The sequence below is a fragment of the Danio rerio genome, chromosome 8, assembly GCF_049306965.1.
Source record: "Danio rerio strain Tuebingen ecotype United States chromosome 8, GRCz12tu, whole genome shotgun sequence".
Lineage (NCBI taxonomy): Eukaryota > Metazoa > Chordata > Actinopteri > Cypriniformes > Danionidae > Danio > Danio rerio.
Window position 1 is genome coordinate 23,348,324 of NC_133183.1, and position 16,320 is coordinate 23,364,643.

Below are 16,320 nucleotides of genomic sequence, written 5' to 3' on the forward strand. Positions count from 1 at the left end.
TGTGTGTCCGCTTTGTGTGTGTGTGTGTGTGTGTGTGTGTGTGTGTGCATGAACTGAAAGGCTTAAATTAACTTTACAACAAATACATCAAATAATCATTGGCAAAGTTCGTATTGAAGTATTTCTTACAAACATTATGTAAGATCTGCTGTTATTTGAGTCTGTCACTGTGCTTTTTATCTGACACAGCCGGAGACTGAGGCACGTTGAAACGGTGGGCGGGGAGACAATTAGTTGTTTTCTCTGATAACGAGTAAACATGAGACTTACTTTAGTATTTACAAATCTCACTTAAACAAAACAGATTCAGTATCTTTTAAAATAAAAAACTGCAAAAAGTGATCTGTGAAATTCCCAGCTGAACTATATATATTTTTTTCATGAATCCTGTTCCTCATGTAATACATAATTGTACAGGCTTGAATTTATATTTCCTTCAGCCTGAAGTTTATTCAGTTCACATTTCCCTTTAAAGGGCTTTACATATTTAAAAAAAAAAAAAAAAAAAAAAACAATATATATATATATATATATATATATATATATATATATATATATATATATATATATATATATATATTTTTTTTTTTTTTTTATATATTTATTCCAGCATTATGATGAAAGAGTAACACAATGTCACATAACACATTACTTTTGTTAGTACCATATTTAGTTACTTTTGAAAGAAGCAATGAAAGATTGCAATATTTTATTTTTAATATGTAAATTTCCCCAACACTGATTATATATTATATTACTACTGTACAAATACTTACAGTAAGATAAAACAGAAAATAACTATGTTTATTCAGCAAAGACATTCAAATTTAGAAGTACAATTAAATTGAAAAAAGTATAAATTTTAATTAGAAATTAAATTTCTATAGAGAAAAATGCTTTTATTTCAGACTTTCTATTGATCGAAGATTATTGTAAAGTTAAATGTGTCAACAATAATTTTAAGTAGAAACAAAATCAATAGTTGTATTAATAATGATTAAGCACTAACTGATCATAATAAAACTGCAAATCAGCATATTACTGTATACGATTTCTGAAGGACCATGTCTCCTCTAAAGGCTGGAGTAATGATGCTGAAGAAATCTTTTAATCACATTAATAAATTATATTTAAATGTATATTTACATAGAAAACTTGAAACATTAATATATACATATATATATTTGATCAATCAAATTAATTTCTTTTAACAAACAATAAAAAAGTCAGTCAGATAAGAATTGTTGATTTTGGGCAGCATTTGGCACTTTCACCAGACAGTCTGTGTGTGTCGGTCTAAAGCTGAGACTACAGTTCCACATCAGCTTCTGCAGAACATCTGTCACAGATCAGGCTGAGAAAATGAGTCAAGCTGATGATGCTAAAATTGCCTTTTGTCTTGCTGCTTTTCTCATATTGTAACATCTGCCAAAGATTGTGGTAAATCCCGGCAACGTCATAATTCCTCCAACACAGCTAGAAAGTCTCGGAGAACAGCTGAGGTCAGATCTAAGCCTCTTTCTACCAATCGCCAAGAGAAAATCACACAAGTTAAGACTTTTACTGTTTGCCATTGAGAACCCACTCCAGCTTTTCCTACACTGTGAAAAAAACATATATTGTAAAATATATTTCAAGATATAAAAAATGACCAATATATTTGCTAAAATGTCTTTCAAAATTATATTTACACAAATATGTTTTGTACAAATTATTTTTTGGACATTTAAGAAAATACTATTTGACAATATTATTTCATAAGAAAATACATTAATGTAACATATGAGAAACATTTTTATTTTATGTTTTATATGTCTTACATTTACATTTAGTCATTTAGCAGACGCTTTTATCCAAAGCGAAGAAATCTAAATAAGGGAAGTCTAAAATAAGGGAACAAACAAATAATAAAAGTAATAATAATAATGAGAGCAGCATGGTGGTACAGTGTGTAGCACTGTTGCCTCACAGCAAGAAGGTCGCTGGTTCATCCAGGCTGGGTCAGTTGGCATTTCTGTGTAGAGTTTGCATGTTCTCCCCCTGTTTGCATGGGTTTCCTCTCGTGTGCTCCGGGTTACCCCACAGTCCAAAGACATGCACTATAGGTAAATTGGGTGAGCGAAATTGTCTGTAGTGGATGTCCTGGTCCTACAGGTTAGGGGTTGAGCGTTGGGCTAACGACCCACACGTAAAAATGAGATATTATGAAACACCAACATGATGCGGCTACTGTAAATATCAAAATCAATATAAATGGCCCTGGAAGTAAGTACTAATAATATTAATGAACAAATAAACTATTGTCTGACAAAAACTACAGCTATATATATTTTTTTAGCTCCATCAATGCTACATCATTTGTACCGTTGTTCATAATATACGTTTCTCTAAATTATTTTAGAGGATAATTCTTCTAAACTCTTTTTTAATTTTGAATAATGGATTCCATCCAGATCAGCATCCATATTCTACTGCCAGCGTATTTTTTTCAACACTGAAATACATTTTAAATAATATTTAGGTATATTTTTTAGTATTTATATTTAATCATTTATTTTTATATGTAAAAAATGCAATTAAGCCTCACAGGTACAAAGTAATTCCTAATTTTAATTATAATTCATAATATTTAAATATTTATGCTACGGCTAGGCGATATTGCAAAAAAATTCTTACAATATAATGTTTAACGTCACTCCATATCGATAATTGTTAATTATTTTTTTACAATACATTGAGTATTGTTTTTTTTTTTTTAACCACTTTATTTTAATTTACCAACATTACTAAGATAAATAGTTTTATAGTAAAAAACTAAAAATATTTAAACAAAATATCTGATCTCTTTATAACGAAATAAACATAAGAGTTAAAGAGTTAAAGTTAAACTTCATGTAATGTTACAAAGTGTGTGCAATAGTAAAGCATAAATTCTGAACAATCAAAGCAAACAAAGGTGGATCAACATCTCTAAGGTGTCAATAATAATGAGACAGTTAACCTCAAACTCTGTCAACAACACAAATTATGATCATCAAATCTGAGTCTACAAGGAAAGGAACAAGCCATCATTATTCAAATGCAAATCGCAACATTACAAATTGTGAAGTTGGAAAACTATATTACCCACTATGCTAAAAAAAATTAAGACGGGGAGCTAGTGACTGGGATGCTCAAGAAAAGAAACCAAAAAGCCACTCTGGCGACATCCTTGCAACCTTTTTATTTACAATCTCCTCACTGCTGCTAGTTAGCGCTCTTACTTTAACATGCGTTGTTATTCTGACCTAAAGTGACAAGCGTGAGTGCGTGGCTTCCTTGACCATTTTAAATAGTCTCTCGTAACTCGGCGACCATCCACCGTTTTCTCAAAGGGTGACAATATATCAAACTATTACTGCAGCTTCGATACAAGTTTATGGAGAAAAGTAAAAACCACTGTGTTTGGATGGAAAAACATATAGTGCTTCATACCGAACCTACATACCGAATTTTTTAAATTTTTTATCGATATTGACAAAATAAACATTGGTGTTCGGTTAATAAATACCAATACAGATTTTGTTGCCCAAATTTATGCATATACTTTTAATTAATTTTAGACAGAAAAAAATGACAAGCCTGTTACAAGTTATGACAAGCCTGATCCCACAAATAATCATAACTATTTAATGCATTGTCAGAAAAGTGGCTAATTCGTACAAAATTATAGGATTTTATTTATATAAAAATGAAATTTTTTTAAAATGTGGCGTGGCCACAGATCCCACCCCTGACCCTCACTGGGGGATGATTAAATCATACTAAAATGTGATGAAAACATACAAATTAATACGAATAAACCACTAAATCAAAAAGTTATGAATTGCCATAATTCCAGTTGCCATTGTGTTTCTAACAAGACGTCTATTGTAGCTGGACGTCAAGAATGTGTCACAGGTGTGCCATCCAAATAACAATGACATCCAGGTGTTGAGGATCAAAGCACCGTCACCGAGATCACACAGTATTAGTGGTGACAGTGACAGCGTTTCATAAAGTTATCTAAGTGCAGCTTCACTTGGAAGAGACTGTAATAATGCTAATGCTATTATGCATCCTTCCTGGAGGAGCATTTACTCCATTCCCATTTATATCCATGACAACAAGCGTCCTCGTGAGCCTTAATTGCTAAAACCAATAGTGTTTGTTTGCTTCTGCAATCTGTAGGACGTCTTAATCTGCTCCAGTTCACAGGATTAGAATTTAACAGCTCCTAACCCACCTCCAAATGTCATTAGGACCAGAGATTGCCTGAAAAACATGAAAAAAAAAGCACACACACACAAAAAAAAAAAACCTCCCTGTGTGCAAATCGGGCTTGTTAAATATGTAATGACCCACTCAGACGGTGAGGACTCTGAGAGGAACATGTCATTATAGAGCAGTTTTGGTGAAACATTCTTCGTTTTTATGTGCTTCTGCAGTTGCTAAAATGGAGATTTCTTTTTTTTTTTTTGCTGCATTTATGTAATTCTCCAAAGTGGTGGCACGCATCGCTGGCATGTGATGTGATTTCAGACTCACGACGATAAAACATTCATGTCCCACATCATCTTCACTGGGGTTACAGGCAGACTGCTTGCAAATTCATTACAGAATATTGCGCTTTGTCAAGAAAGTTTTAGATCTTTAGACTGGTCTTGTTGTTAAATGTTAAATTGTTTTTATTTGCATTCTTTTTCACCTTCAAATATGATTTTTTTTTGTTATTCAGTGAGATACATGATCAGCTGATTCTAGTTTGTAGTTTTCATATTTAAAATATTTTATTCATTTATTTATGACCTTCATAATTGTACAATTTGGCAGTTTGAGGATGAAAAAGTATATACTGTATATTAATAATAACTGAAAAGCTTTTATGTGTTTAATTATTTCTTGTTTGTTTATTCATTTATAACATGGACATATTTTTTTATTAAGCACTTTTACAATGTAGGGCTCTATCATGTACCACGCACAAGACATGTTTGGTGCGAGTTGTTGCTATTTTCAGAACAATGCAACTCTAATTTAACCATAATCACGTTTTGTGCCATGTTATTTAAGCAGCAAACCCATTTGCGCTACTTTGTGGACTCATGGGCGTGCTGGTCTATAAAGAAGGTGTGTTAATAAGCATCGTTGGTGCGTTGCTATTTTGAGGAACTGAAATAGACTGTGCTGTTGACCAACTCAAAGCAAGTCTAAATTCCAGCACAAAGCATGTTAGTCATGTGCCGTTATATGCAGTTTAGTTATATGCAGGTACAAATGCTTAATACCCACATGATGTACAGCAATATTCAAAATCTCTTTACATATTAAAAAAATGTATTAAATATTACTCAATTATTATTTTCTACATAAATATAAAAACCACTACCTCCATACCTTCTTCATGTCGTTTTTTTTTTTTTTTTTGCAAATTATTCACGACAATTTGCACTTTTATTATACTGTTATTATTATGATTCTATGCATATTTATATTTATTTTAATAAAAACAAGTTTAGATTTGACCACCTGTCTAGTTTTGGAGACATACGTATGCATCCCCATATAGGTCAAAAGAATGAGACGTGCGTTTGGATATAACTCTAAAACTATAAAAGTTTTTTTTGATCACACTTTGTTATTATTGTTCAATTATTAGTTTGCTGGATATTAGAACTGAATTTAGAAATAGTTTTGAAACAAATCTTTGCACTTAACTAAATTAAATATGTAGGCTAAGAAATGTCACCATTGAAGTTTGTACAAAACAATTTCCTCATCTATAAAAGTGAAGGAGTAAAGTGTAAAAGTACAGTAAAGAGAAAGTAAAGAAGCCGAATGGAGGAGGCTTGTTCTTTATCCTCGCGCTGCAGATGGTCTGTTTAACTGTTTTCTCTCTATGAAGCATTTAGTTTTTTCACTTACAAAGTCCGCCATGTAAATAATAAATGCGCCAATGCTTTGTGCCATGCGGTTCAGATTTTGCGCCTAGATCATTAAAATAGAGCCTTTGGACAGTGTCAAAGCAGCTTAATACTTGACAGTCCAGTTTTTAGAGTTGCAGTTCAGTTTAGTTCAGTTCAGTGTGGCTTAATTTTCACTGCTGAAAGTCCAAACACCGAAGAGCAAATTCATCGATGTGCAGCTCCACAAGTCCCAAACCATGCAAGCCAGAGGGAACATTGGAGAGAAACAAACTTCACCAATTGACCAAAGAAAAGGAAAAAAACTTATGAGAAACCAGGCTCAGTTGGGCATGACCATTTCTCTTCTGGCCGAACTTTTTGCACAGTCTAGGCATTAGAGGCTGGAGAATGCTGGATGTCTATTGTATAGAAGCTGCTGGTGTGAGTTGGTCACCAGCGGGTGTTCAGAAACACTTACTTGTAGAGTTTTGAATGCCAGCATTGTAAGGATTTATTTGAAAAAAAAAAAAAAAATTTAATACAGAAAAAATCTTTTGTCTACATTTTTTAAAAACTACTAATAATACATTTCCAATTTCTAATTATTTTGTTTTTGCATGGATGACAGTACATACTAGTTTACTAGTTATTTTGTAATGTATTATTATTCAGTCTTTCTCCAAAAGACAAATATAAGAGAAGATGCTGTGTAACATATTACTTAGAAGATATTTGTAAACTAATTACATTTTGTAGTAATTTTGTCTTCAACTTCATTTTGTCTTTCATACATATTTTATATAGATGGATATTCTTACAGTAAATGTTCTGCGGTTGACCTAAATAGCTGATCCTAACTCTAATTTAGAATGTTTTCTTTTAATATTATTAATTAGGTAAAAATTTTTATTTCATTCATTTAGAATGAAGATTTGTTAAAAGCAATAGTTTAAAAATGTTTTATTAAAGAAATATTGTGTATTTCAAAGCAACTGTGGTCTTTTGGGCTTCTCTGCTTTTAAATGTTAAAAGGTGTCATATGTTTTTTGTGTTCTTTTTCACATCTAAAATAATTTTCCCATTATAAATATAATTAAAGTTTTGACTATTTCACAGTCAGTTAACTTTTCAAAGCCGATAAACCACTAAATTCATGTTTTTTCAATGTTACATCACTCTTTTAAAACTGCAAATGCCTGCATAAAAGATTTATGAATGTCAGATTTTGTCTTTCTTCCTAGACATGAAACAATCTGAGCGTTGTCGGGATGCCAGAAAAGATCAAAAAACAGGTATGTGTTTTGATGTTCGTGGGATTGAGTTTTTTTTTTTTTACTCTGACTGATTTTTTCCTGATTAATAAGTAGCACTGTATATTTCTGCATACATTTCAATCTGCATATTTAAAAGAAACCCTCAGGCAGACACAGAAAGACAGAAGGAACATCTGCCAAAGAACACTTGTGGATCTGAAGAGTGTTAGATGGTGTGTGAAGGTCATAGGTGACTAATGCGCCATCTAAGCTGGAGATATATCTCAAATCACCAGCTGACAATGACACACTTCTTCAAACTGCAGTGTTCAATCTTGTGCTAAAGTAAATCACAGCTGATCACAGCTCTTTTTTATTTTTGCCACAGGAACCTTCAATGTCAGGTTTTTGCTTTTATTATGCATTTTATTAAAAGTAAATGCTGTTATAAATGCTGCATTGAAGAAAGAAGGGTCTAGACATGGTTTTAACATTTCTTTTGCATTGATTTGCATTTGATAATCTTTAAAATGTTGCTTGGTAACATGAGCTTTCTGCCTGTGGTCAAGCAGTGCACTAGTGTTGGAGAGTGAGTTGAATTGGTAGTTAATTGAAGAATCTAAGGTTTTGAGATTCCTTGTAGTAATCCTTGTAGTATGTGTGTGTTGCTTTAAGATAGCAACTATTCATGTGTGTTGTGTTTTATTTTCATTTGTTTACATTCATTTATTCTTCATTTAATTATTTAAATTAATTATATGATTTTTTGTCATTTATATATTTATCATTGTATTGATCATTAGTCAATGATATGATAATTATTATGAACTATTATGTAATTTAATTATTTCATACTTTATTATTACTATTTTCCTATTTAATTATTTTAATAATTATTGCTTAATTATTATTTCATTTTTCCATGTTGTTATAACCTTATGACTGCGGTTTCAAGCGACACCTGTTTTCAAGAGTAAGAGATTAGAGAGTGTCTCCATTTTAAGTTCTGTATTGTCTTTGGATAATCTTGTGAAGCAGTAGTTTTCCATTGCTGCTGGTTGTGGTATAATAACACTTGTTGGATTCATCCCGGTCGAAGTCTGAGCATTGAAACACACACAAACTAAGATTATTCAATAAACTCTGCTCTTTTTCTATCATCATTACTTTGTCTCCTGCTTCTGCTCCTCTTTGGCTTTTTCAGTCAACTCACATTGATAGGAGATTGTTAATTCAGTTGATTGCTGCTTAACAAGTTTGGGTATAGGGCAGCTCTGCTGGCTTGTTGTCTGGATAATCAGAGAAACATTTTCTAACAGGATCTAGTGTCCAGGGATCCTATTGATCTGACATGGAGAGTGTGTTCTCACATAATCAAAGCAGGATTTGGTATGGGCAAGTTATACAGGACAGAGTGTGGAGCCGCTTTCTAACTGTCTATTATCTCTAAATACAGCTGTTTTGATTCACCCCCTAGTGGCAGTTTGATGAACAGTGTATTCTGAAACCTTCTGAATTACCTTCATTGAAAGAGAATAGCCAAAGAGCATTTGAACTACATTTATTGGATCATTTTGGATAAAATCATTTGGTAAAAGTCTAAAAAAAAATGTATAGTTAGAGCAATACAGGATAAATGACCACTAATATTTTCCAAAGGAACATGGGATGAAAGTGTCACATTTTTTAAACTTACTAATTCACAATCAAGTAATAATAAGTAGCCAGGTTTTGTATTGTCTTGTAATATTTACAGTGTTTAAGTCACAGTTTGATAAAATAAATGTCATAGATTCAATTTAAAAATGTTGCACAACAAATGATATTGGCAATAGGCTACAATGACAAGCAATGCTGCACCGATTTGTTCTGTATTTTGTTGTCGATTGTGTAATGATTGATTGAAAGAGCTCATGTAATTGTTTACAAGTTGTGTTTTTGAAGGCAAAATTAACTTTTGTTGCATTTTTGTGTTAGAGTCTTTTGCAAGAATCATTTTGACCATGAGTGCCACTACTTAGGCATGTGTGTTGATGGCTGCATCAAAGCAATCATGAAAAACTGTAATGACTAAGTACCCCATTCAGTGGATTAATAGAAGTACACAAGTAAGCAAAATTTACAACTTTATTCTAGCATTTAAAAAAATACATTTATTTAATTATTCAACATATTTTGCCTTTAAGTTCTATTCTGTACTTATTTTAGTGCAAGTAATACAGAAGTAATGTAACATTACAATTCTGAGACAGAAGTAATTTAAGGTAAGGGGTTACTTTTAAATAACAGTAACAAGTCTGTAAATAACTTTCACAACACTATCTTTAATGCCTACAGATTCTGTTGATTGTCTGTTCTACTGATTTTGTTTGCTAGGTTTGAATGATCATGTTTTTGTGCTTGTTTTGGTTTCTTTTCTTTATTTAATACAATTAATAGTGTTCTGCTCTGCCCCTCTTTTATGCCACTCCACTGGCAGTTTGCCTCAATAACAGTTTGCTTCAATAAGGAAAATATATATTTTTATACAAAAACAGGGAAAATACATAGAGAAATTGAAGCGATCTCAGCATTCAGGAGAAGCATGGTGGTATACAGTACAGTACATCCCATTTAAATTAAATATGTTTTTGTTTGCGTGGAATAATTTCTGATAGTCGGGAAGAATTATCAGTCCTCTAGCATTTATTAAGTGTGCTCCACACAGGTGAGTGGGTTTGACAAACCACCTGTAGAAATACTATTCTCTATTTCTCAACCAAAACATCATTTTATTGTAAGTCTCTTTGGACTAAATCCTCTGCTGAGTGACTATATTATGAATGTATGTAATGTAGAAAATGTTTGCTGATTTGAAGAGAGCTCTCAGCTGAGTCCCAGCTCTTCGCTGTTTTGAAACACTGTTGCAGTGTTTATGTTTTTGCAATATACTAAGAAAAAACATAATTATACAAGTAATTTTTCTTAACAACAGTAATGTTGAAACTTGGAAAAAAAATGAAAAACTTTTGTGTACTTCCAATGTTGATGACTGTGAAAATGCGACAATCTGTGAAAAGAGATCATTTGGCTTCATTGTATTAATGCATTTGGCAGGTGCTTGTATCCAAAGTGACCGATCTGCTTTTGATCCAACATCCACAGAGGGTCTCTATTGAAGATGAATGAGTTCATCTGTCATTTTTCATAAACAGTGAGAAGGCCTGTTAAGAGATGAGTGCAGTATGAGACTTGGCAAGAGTGAAGAAGCAGAATGAAACTGGACAAAAAGTGGGCAGGAAGATGGAGACATGACAAAAGTGGAGATGTAGAGTGAGACGAGGTAGGACGAAAGTGGTATAAGACAGGAGTCCAAATGGGTTCTTTCATCTTTTATCTAATTGCTCAGTGTCAGCAATTAAATCTCTCTCGACAATGGAAGCAGCTCTCAAATTACTGTTCAGTTTTGTAAACGCGTTCATGCATGTGTGACGCTCCTGCTGTGTGCAAGCTTGCAATGCGCCAGCATTGCTCCTTTATTTTCATGTTTTTTTTCCTCAACTTGGGTTTAAGGAAGAAAGAATATGCTAATTAAACATTTTTCCTTTTCATTTTTGCCTGCAACCTAGGAGGTCATGTTATATCAGAGACCCTCCTCACCTTTTTTATGCTTGCAAGAATTTTTATCAGCCTGATTTGAATGTGACCAGGCATTCATTTCTTTCAAATCTAAAAAATATATACATGATGGCAAATCAAGCAGTTTCCAGGTGCAGAGCTGAAGATGACAGATGAGGCTCAATATTTAATCAGACCCAACCAACAGAAATACATTTATTCCAGCAACATCTCACATTTTGCAAGAACATAATCAAATTCCCCCCCTCATGAGACTGTTACTTTTTTGTAACATAATTAAAGTTTCACAACATTTTTTGTGCGACTCAAAAACTCATTCATCACTGCTTGAGGATTTGAGGAGATCCTGGAGAGTCTGTAACCTAGTGTTGGAGTGGCTGTTCCAGTACTTGCCTAGATTTTACAGTCTCCTTAAGTGCTGACTGGAAATTGTGGGCTGTCAGAAAGGAAATGTCAATAATTCACTTGCAAACAACCGACTCTGAGGATCAGCACAGAAAACAAGACTTACATTTTATGTATCCATTGGCCCAGAATGTGTTTGGTTTCAGCTTGCAGCTACATAATTTGTTAGAAGAAAATCATTTGGAAAAATTGTTTGCATACAGTATTTTCCGGTACTCTATACACCACATTATGTCCTGGTAAGAATCCAGTTCAATGACTGTATAACCAAGGGCAAACTATCTCTTATATTGGTTAACATAACAAGCCCTAGGTTAGAATGCTTCATTAAAACTAAACAGTATGTGATACAACCCTTTTCTTGGACAAATTACTGGCCCTGATTTCTCTTACCGGAGTCTGTCAGATACTGAAAATGCCTGTTTTAATATTCAGCATGCAGCTTGGAGATGACCATAACCTCAGTGCCACGAATACCGCTCAGGTTATTTTAATTTCTTTGTCGCTCGCACTAATTAGATTTCCTGCTCCTCTTTTACAGCGGCGGCTTTTGAATGGCACTTTGAACTTGGCTCCTCTCTGAGGTGGTACAGCGAGGCTGAAACGATAAGAGGAAAACCGTAGGATGGTTAAAGAGAACTTCCTCGTGGAGGCGAGCCTTGGGAGATTATGATCTAAGATGAGCCCTGGCTGTCTCTTTCTCACTCCATGTATATGCTGAGGGATAGAATGGAAGGTTTTATGTGCTGTTAAGACAGAAACACAGACCTGCTATGGATTATATCATGTCTAAGCCCATGTGTGGTCTTTTGTTTATCAGATAATTATTTAAACTGCTTGCACATACAATAGATACCAGTGTAGATGTTATTATTAAAGGGATAGTTTTCACAAGAAAAAATCGATCACATTCACTCACCTAGTGTTGTTGATTCTTTTTTTAAAGACAGACTCAGTCAATGATAGCAATGTCGTAATTCATCTTGGGTCAGTTAAATATTGATGTAATTCAGTTCAATACTATTGTCAGTTACATGATTCATCTGTAAAGCAGCTCTACAGATCTGCCATTATTCAGCTTAAAGGCTCGTTCATGCCAGGAATGATGATGATAAATACAACAATAACTATATTTGCCTTTTCAATCTAAACATGTGCACTGCAGTTTCAAAGTTAATTGGAAATAGATGTATATAAAGAGAAACAGAAGCTGTTTTGTAGATACAATCCTTGAAATATGAAGTGAGTTTGGAAAATCTCTTATTCTGCTTACATTTATACAAATATCAGATTTCAGTTTTTAATATTCTTGTTGCATTTGCACGTAACCGGCAGATGACCCCAGAGTGCTGTTTTTAGCATAACTACACTGTAAAAAAAAAAAATCTGTAAATTAACAGTTTTCTGTATTTTGTGATTCATGTTTTTAATTTATTATTATAATTTTTACTTTTAAATCACATTTTGGCATTTTGATCTTTCTTCCGACAACTTTTAACCTTAATAAGTTGGAAAAAGTCACTTTTATGAACATTTCTAATAGTTTAAAGTAATATATTGGCTGGGTTGGTGTTGTAGTTTATGCTGCAAGAACTTTGCAATAAGCTGCCAGTACATTCTCTGTTATTTTAAAGACCTATTTCTTTATTTATTATACTATTTAAAAATACTAAAATGTCAGTACAAGTTACACTGTTAAACTGTACAGTTGAATTTTCAACATCAAAAATAGACAAAGCAGAGATCAAAGTTCCATTATGAAATTTACAACTGTAAATAGACTGAAAACATAATATGGAAAATGTTATTTAAAATATATTTTTTTACAGTGTAGCATCTAGTGTAGCTTGTGTAATCAGTGTAAATGTAGCTTTTATAGTCATTGTAGTAGAAAAAGAACAACACAAAATAATATAACTAGTCAAATAGTATAATAAAAACAACACAGGAAAGTTCAAAGATGTCAGAACTAAGCTGCATGTCTGAGATACTTCTATTTTAATATTACACTGCGTTGCATAGCCAGGCTCAATTGGGAGAACATTTCTCCTCTGGCCTAAGCCTAAGGCTAAGAAAGGTAACCTTGAAAGTTCTTTCTTGATAGATACCTAATCTTAGAACATGTGTTGTGTATTCCTGGAGTATACAATTGAGCTTGATAAAAACAAACCCAAATGTAAGGTGTTATTTAACCAAAATCAACTAATTCTTATTAAAGAGTTTATTAGCTTTTTGCAGTGTGCTGTGTTTGTTGCCGTTAACATGTTATCATGTTAATCTGTCATGCTAATATCTGTCATATACAAAAGGAATTCTGGCCTGGAGATATTAAATTCAGTGTAATTCCTGTCAAGTTATGCTTCAACTTTATTTAGGAAAATAAAAAGTGAGATGGTTAATAGTTTTCGATAAACATGTGAACATAAAGTCCAAAGGCAAGGCTCAGGCTTTTTGTTAATGTTACATAATTAATGCATAACATTTTGCGTTGTTTGCAACAATCCCAATCTTGTATTATAAGAATACTTTCATAGGTTGAAATATTTATCTATTTTTTAAGCTTGACGCTGGATGCTATTTAAGGCCGTTTTATTGATGATTTTTGACTGACTCCTTTTGTGGTGCAAAAAAGAAAGAAGGGTATTTACAACTAAAAGAGCAAAGAGAGAGTAAAGGTGGAAACATTTATGGATTAATTAATTAATTACAATAATACCTTACATTTGTATTTCACTTTTTTTGGACACTCAAAGTGCTTTACACATTGGGGGGAATCTCCTCATCCATCACCAATGTGCAGCATTCATCTGGATGACGTGACGGCAGCCAAATTGGGCCAGACCACACACCACATGATTGGTGAAGAGGAGACAGAGTGATGTAGCCAATTATCAAATGGGGATGGCTAGGAGGCCATGATGGACATAGGGCAAATTTTGTCCAGGATACTGTGATAAACCCCTACTCTTTTTTGAAGAACATCCTGGGACTTTTAATGACCACAGAGAGTCAGGACATCAGTTTAATGTCTCATCTGACAGTGTTACTCACTGAGCAGTAAAGAGGACCCACACAGGTTAAGCGCCACCTGCTGGCCTCACTAACTCCATTTCGGGTAGCAACCTTGTGGTTTCCCATGTGATCTCCCAGCCAGGTACTGACGGGTGCAGCCCTGCTTAGCTTCAGTGGGCGACCATCTGAGAGTTGCTGGATAGAGCTAGCTGCCAGCTTAAAAATACTTAATTTTTTTCCATCATGAATAATTCCTCTATCCCACTATTTAGATCTATGAAGGACCTTCTGTGTAATGGAAAGGTTCTATGAACTTTAAAGGTTCTTAATGAAACCACAGATGCCAATAAAGAACCTTTATTTTTAATGAAGATAATAAACAGTTCAGCTTCAGTGGTGTGTATGCCTCATTATATGCTTCATCAAAATAAACAAATCAATACCTTACAAAATTTGTCATCATACATACAGTGTTCTCTGGGTTTATCAGTATTAGATTTGAAAGACAATAGCTTGAAACCTGAAATATTATTCAAATGCTTTCCCACCCCCGTCTACTTGTCTCTCTGTCTTTATCCATTTTGTCTCTCTGTCTCTCTCTCTCGCTATCTCTCTCTCAGTCTGTCTTTTTCTCTCTGGCTCTTGCGAACTTCACAGACCATAAAATCAGCGATTTCATTGCTAGGCAACTAGCATTTGCAAGAAGCAGGATGGAGTGGAAGCTTCTCAGTGCTGTTTCTGATGTTAAATATGGTCATGATTGTTAACGAGAGACACAACATATTTAGATGGAATAAACTCTTCATCTAAAGTCACGACTTAACACAATGGGGATTTTAGATTACTGTAGCCGTAACCCTGGAGTCTTCATGTGTTTTCTCGTTATATAATATTGATTAATATCTGACTCTAGAAGGCACAGATTGTGTTTCATGCAATCTTTTCTTCATGAATACAGAGGTGATCTGTGTCAGTTGACAGGAATTAGCTTTTAGAAGATTTTCCACAGAATATCCACTGGGCAGCTTTTGTAAAAATAAAAAAACGTGTGCAAAACACAAAATTAGTTATAAATTCAATTACATCTTGAACTTTGTGGCCAAAATTTGTTATCAATCCTGAGGCTACTTTCAAAACCAGAGATGTGGAGCGGCTGAAATATTACTCATCATTATCTGGGTTACTAATGTTTTCATCACCTCCTCCAGTGTTTTGAACTCTGGAATAGTTCCCAGGTACATAAGCTGAACTCAGAATCCTCTGATTTCATTACTGTCCACACAGAGCCTTTATGTTGGATGCATTTTTAGATGCAAGTTATTGAAGGACCAACAGACTATTTTAACAAAATTTATTAGCACAATCGAAACACTTTTGCACAAGAACAAATCTTTTATGTGAAATAATGCACTTAAACTTAGATTTAAACATCAAGTTTCTTCAGATTTGCTCGTGAATTTTAACTACACGATGCAGTAGTTTTAACTGATTTGTTCAAAGACACACGCTGAACTTTAACATGTCTCCCCAAGCTGTAATCCTTGCTACGCCTCTGCATCTGTAAAAATGTTTATAATGCACTAAGAAATGGACATGTGCAAGTAGCTTCGAAGTATTTATTATTAGCACAAATAAATAATTCACAGATTGCTCAAATCTAAGGCCAAATATAACCAGCTGGCTTATTAGACACAGGTTGTTTATAAATGTTTCTTCTGAGGGTACTTTTGACCTTATGGACTTTTAGGAAAAGAACGTTCGAGGTTACTAAAGTAACCCTTCGTTCCCCGAGGAGGGGAACGGAAGCACTATAAGTGGATTTGATTGTTAAATCCACGTATTGGGAGGTTCGGTTCAGAAGCTACTCGTCTGAAAGAGTATTGAACGGGCCAATTAAGAATGAATTGGCAGCGCAAGCCTGCGCAGGTGAGCGGCATAAGCAATCAACTGAGTATATAAGCTCACCTGGCGCCAGCAGACGCTATCCTTTATAAGCTGAAGAGACTTTTAACAGCTAAGGGACAGTCATTATGGCGACGGAGTATAGTGCTTCCGTTCCCCTCCTCGGGGAACGAAGGGTTACTTTAGTAACCTCGAACGTTCCCCTT

At 33.8% G+C, this 16,320-nt stretch overlaps 1 long non-coding RNA gene across 1 annotated transcript in view; it reads left to right on the top strand.

The window, feature by feature from the left end:
* LOC137490314 (uncharacterized) overlaps nt 1-12,365 on the top strand; it is a 36,268-nt gene extending 23,903 nt beyond the window's left edge. Inside the window, exons 4-5 of the long non-coding RNA XR_011009706.2 lie at nt 7,166-7,216; nt 11,742-12,365. This is a non-coding gene — a long non-coding RNA (uncharacterized lncRNA). The remainder of the gene's footprint in view (nt 1-7,165; nt 7,217-11,741) is intronic.
* Nucleotides 12,366-16,320: the final 3,955 nt, after the last annotated feature.